Below are 5,223 nucleotides of genomic sequence, written 5' to 3'. Positions count from 1 at the left end.
TTTTTTTTTTTTTTTTTTTTTTTTTTTTTTGGACGAGGTGTCACCTCACAGTGGATCACAGGCAGGGGCTAGTGGGACAACCAGCTGTCTCTGTCACCAACTGTCACCAGCATTGTCTATCCTCCCTCACTGGCTGAACAGATGACGGACATTTGAATGGCAGGCACCATCCTGCCCCCTCCCTTCGCATCCTCCCCAAAGCCAGAATACAGAGGAATCATCGATATTCATCCCCTCGCCCACCCTCAGCCTCCCTTTCTGTGTTTTCAGTCATTCATATGTAAACTCGGAGATAAAACATATGGTGCTAATTTGCAACAAATCAACAGTGACCCAGGCTGACTTTCTACTTGGGATATTCATAGTGAGAGTTACTAGACGCCCAGCACCTGTCTGTGTTTGAAGCCTTGCCTTATTCATTACCAAAGTGTGTTGGCAAAGAGTGTCAACAAAGGCACAGCAGGCCTATAATTTGCATTCTTCCTACAAGGTGACATAATGATGTAAATTATCAAAGAAAACTGATTTTGTGTAAGACGCTGGGGTTGTTGTAATGCCATTGGCGTTGGTCTCTCGAGACTGTTTGAAAAGGAAATTATAATAGATACACAAGGCTCTGTTTGTTACCTTAACTCTGAAGGGAAATCAGCTTCAGAATCAATGTGAACTCAATGAATGGCAGCTGTCCTGATGCTGACACCTCATCAGGAATGACAGCATTGATCTAAAAGGGATACAATGAGGCAAACAAACTTTGATTTCACTTCACTTACATCATTAGAGCCACTCATAAGGTCACAGCATAAGGAATCAGATTGAGGAACATCATGAAAAACATAGCTGGATTAAAAGGAAACAGCGTTGACAAAGTTAATATCCATTATACATCAAATTGATAATGTTAATTTTGAATAAGTCAAAGGTGTGAAATATTCATGTGGAGCTGTCCAAAGTTTTTTTTAAGTTCCTTTTCTCTCCTCCTTCTTCTTCTCTTCATGTTGACTTGACTTTCTTCTCCATTAATTATCATGCCCAGGAGGTTTTTCAGGGAGAGGAGCAGCCATCAGGCTGAATCATCTTGACAAGGCGGCATGGCCCAATTACACCAGTGCTCCGCCGGGCTTTGATGTGGCGGAAAAGCAGAGAGATAGGGGCAAATTGCACAGCCATATTATGGTAATGATCTGATTTAATCCTGCCACTAAACTTTATGTAGCTTGTTTAAAGAAGATGCTAACGCTAATTACAGAGGTGCACAGAGGTGCTGGGTGGGATCGGGTGGAGAGGGCTGAGCCGAAGGGGTTTGCGGCGGCGGCGCTGCAGCCGTGGCTGGTGGGAGTTTCCAGTCTACAAAGTGCAGCTCATAAATGTTGTAAATGAAAATGAGACAAAGTGGACTTATTTCTGTTTAATTATAGATCCGGCACAGGTGAAAAGGTCAGGGGTAGAGGAGGGCATGTGTGCAAGCTCAAAACCTGTTGGGCTACCGTTGTTAATTAACACATCTGAGGATGGGAGGTAGAGAAGGTCTGAGAGAACGGGAAGGAGACCGAGACAGGAGGAAAGGGAGAAGTGGGGAGGGGGGGTTAGAGAGGGGTGTTACAAGGAACGCACGATAATATCATCCTGTAATTAACTTGTCACTTCAATTACAGCCCCTCAGATTGGAATTGTCTTGGGTTATGGCGCCGGGCCCTGTCTGTATGGTTAATTAGTCTGACGAGTAGCCACCGTGCTCCTCTCCGTTCTCTACGCCGTCACGCCTGCAGCAACTTAGTTTATTGTTCCTGATGATTGACTAGCATGAAGCGGAGAGCGCAACAAACTCGAGAGAAGGTGCGCGAGTGCTCAGCAGTCAGAGGTAAACCGACTCCATGCCGTCGTCCATTATCTTTTAATGGCTGTTATGACTTTAACCTCTTTGCCTTCTTTTCTTTATCTATTATTAATGTCATATGACTCAGAAGGTTCTTGAAATAAGCTCAAGTTGATGTTATCTTCAAACAGGAAGAGACAGACGGGTGGCAGCTTCAATGACGGCTGAGGAAGTGAGTTCAGTGGAGGAAGACGGGTCAGCTAACCTCGATGTGAACCCACCTGTGGACAGCTTCCAACTGTTAAACCATTACTAGATGAAAAAAACAAATGAATTAATTGGTGTGATGAAAAATACACTAAAACCAATGGAACCGCACTGGAGTTTCTGCACTGTGTTTTTTCTTGTTTATCAGACCACAGACTATTAGCGCCGGTGGAGATATGAAAGCGAATATAAATATCACACTGACAAATTGCAGACTAGAGAGCAGTCACAAAGCCTCCTTGTAGGAACAGGCTTATCTTTGATACTGTCTGTTTTACTCCTAAGGAAAGGCGTGTATATATCAATAGACAGAAAAAAGTAAACATAATTATCTGTTTGCATTATGCTCAGAAGGAGATCAAAGATATTTAGCATTCTCAGATAGGTTTTTAAACTTTTTGAATGCGAGTGAAGGACTATAAATATACATTAGAGAGACAGTTGCAGTATCTGGTTCGGTTTGTCCTCTGCGTTACCTCTCTCTCCGTGAAGATGAGGACATCTCCTGGGATGCTGAAGGCCTCTTTGTAAGGATTCATCACTTACACAGGCAGTTGTGTGTACTATCACAGCTCGTGGTGTAACTCTTTGAAATCTCACTGTTATGCAGAACTTGCACTTGAGAAGGACTTGTGAAGATGTGTCAGGCATTTTGACACAGGTATAATCCGCACTGGGCCGGAGTAGATTGCTGTGTTTTTTTTCAGAGTCTCAGAGGAAACTTTGACAGTTCTTGCTCCACCAGATGCTAAATGTGTTCATCCATTTTAAGAAAAGCTGTTTAAATTGGCAATTTTTTAAATAGTCAGATTCAATTACTGAGCTTTACTTAATACTTAAGCAACAGTTCTGTCAGAAGTATCCCTTTCATTTCACTCATTCAAGTTATTACCTTTCTCACTTAATTCATGCGGGGCTGTGCTTCATAGTGTTAGTGTAGGGGTGTCAAATTCATTTTCATCCTGGGCCACATGAACATCATGTTCGCCCGCTGTATAAATGTAACGACTCCTTAACATATTGGTAAATGTCTCTGCATTATTATTTATTCTATGTACAAATATTGTGCATGCCTTTACCTAAAAGCAAAATATATGTAGCAGGGCTCCAGACTAACTTTTCCAATGGTAGCACTGGTGTTACCAACTTTCTTCGTGGGTTGCACCAGCTAATGATTTGGTCCCCCACCCTATATTTTGTTGGTTCAGCATTGCTATTAATGCACCATGCAGCTGATGAATAGTTATTTTTGCATAACTTAGTTATGTTGTAATGGTTTTCAGTGACACTAGACTTGATATATGTAAAATGTTTTAATCTGTAAATATATTTATTTTGTCACCAATCTTCTTCTGATATCACTCATTAACTGGACACGAGCCAAACAACTGCTGAACATGCCTATGAGTTAATGCTACATTTTACCCATGTTCAGTAAACGCCTCACATGCTACATTTTACCGATGTTCCCTAAACGCCTCACATGCTGCTCTGGTAGATGCGAACCAGGTGGCTGCTCCTCTGACAGGTGAGTGACCAAACATTTGTTGAAAAACAGTGGAAAGCGCGTTCTACACAAATTTGCCCAAGTTGAAAAGGTTTCTGTTAAGTCCATACCACTGGCCATCATGTTTATATGGTCAAAACTGTGATCACCGTTAAAATTTGAATCTTCTTGATTGAATGTGGGGCTTCTTTTTCTTCCTAACTGACTCGGTCGAGATCTCACTGCCTGCACCTGAACTCTTTTACCATCAGGTGTGTTGGACCTCTCCCCTCGCTGTGTGTGGTAATCAGGTAAATCCTATTAATTCATCAGATTAGGAAACACACATCTCTCACAGGCCACATAAAATGACGTGGCGGGCCAGATTTGATGTGCCAGATGTGGCCTGCGGGCCTTGAGTTTGTGTTAGTGCATTTAAAGTTGGTCAAAATGCATTGATTGAACCCCTGAAAAAAATCTCTCTGTATCAAAATTGGGCTTCAAGATGGATCAGTGGTTAGCACCGTTGTCTCGCAGCAAGAAAGTTGCCAGTTCGTGTCCCGGTGAGGACACCCGGGATCTTTCTGCGTGAAGTTTGCATGTTCTCCCCGTGCAGTGTGGGTTCTCTCCGGGTTCTCCGGCTTCCTCCCACAGTCCAAAAACATGTTGAGGTTAATTGGTGATTNTCAGCTCTTGAAGAAAAACCCAATTTTCGCTGATCTAGAATCAGTACTACAGTGTCTGATCTTGACACTTTAATTTTAAACCTAAATTGGCAAATAGTTTGGTCACTTTGGGGCAATGCCTTACGACCTTGACATAGTTGATGTGACTGAAACTGTTACTTCAAGGAGCTGTGTTAGCATCCATTTGGAGCGATGTTTCTTGTTCAGTATTGAATATACGTATAGCATAATATTGCGTAGGTCCCCCTTTTTGTGACACGTCTGATGGTGTGCTGTAGTTTCTACCACGTTCTAGAGACAATGGCAGCAAATCCTTTAGGTTCTGTGGGTTGCAGAGTGGGGCCTTTGCACATCAAGCTTGTTTCAGTGCATCCCATAGGTCCTTGATCAGAGTTTAAAGACCAGGTCCCTGGGTCCTTGGCATGTTTCTTGAGTCATTCCTAAGGAGTTTTTGTGATGTGTCTGTTGGGGAACTCCAATGCCGTTGGGGAGTGCCATTGCTGTGGGGGTTATATGTGGTGGAGTAATTTCTGGCTACCGTATCCTTTGAATTAGTCAAAATTATTCTGTACACAGCAAAGAGAATATGAAAAACTGAGCTGATTTCAAGAGCAACTGACTAATTCCAGTCAGTTTTCCTACTAATAAAACTCTCCGTCCTGCCCAACATGCGTCAAAGCTTCACCAATGTATAATAGTCGCCTTTTTCTCCCTCTATGTCAGGAGCTCCATCACCACATTATGTATGACCAATCTTGCAAGTTTTTTTTTAAACATCCAAACCCCATACAATCCCTGTCCAGTCTTTGTTGTGACCTGAACACTGTGACCTCTGAGCAGGTGAAATGTCATAGTTATTTCACTTGTTAAGACAAATGGATCGTCCTCATCTGTTATGATTTCCAACCTTCTGACTATTTACTATCACTACATCTAGCTTATGTGTTTCTACATACCTAATAAATATG

Source organism: Stegastes partitus, unplaced genomic scaffold (assembly GCF_000690725.1).
Source record: "Stegastes partitus isolate 25-593 unplaced genomic scaffold, Stegastes_partitus-1.0.2 Scaffold361, whole genome shotgun sequence".
Lineage (NCBI taxonomy): Eukaryota > Metazoa > Chordata > Actinopteri > Pomacentridae > Stegastes > Stegastes partitus.
Note: the sequence above shows the minus strand (reverse complement) of the source record.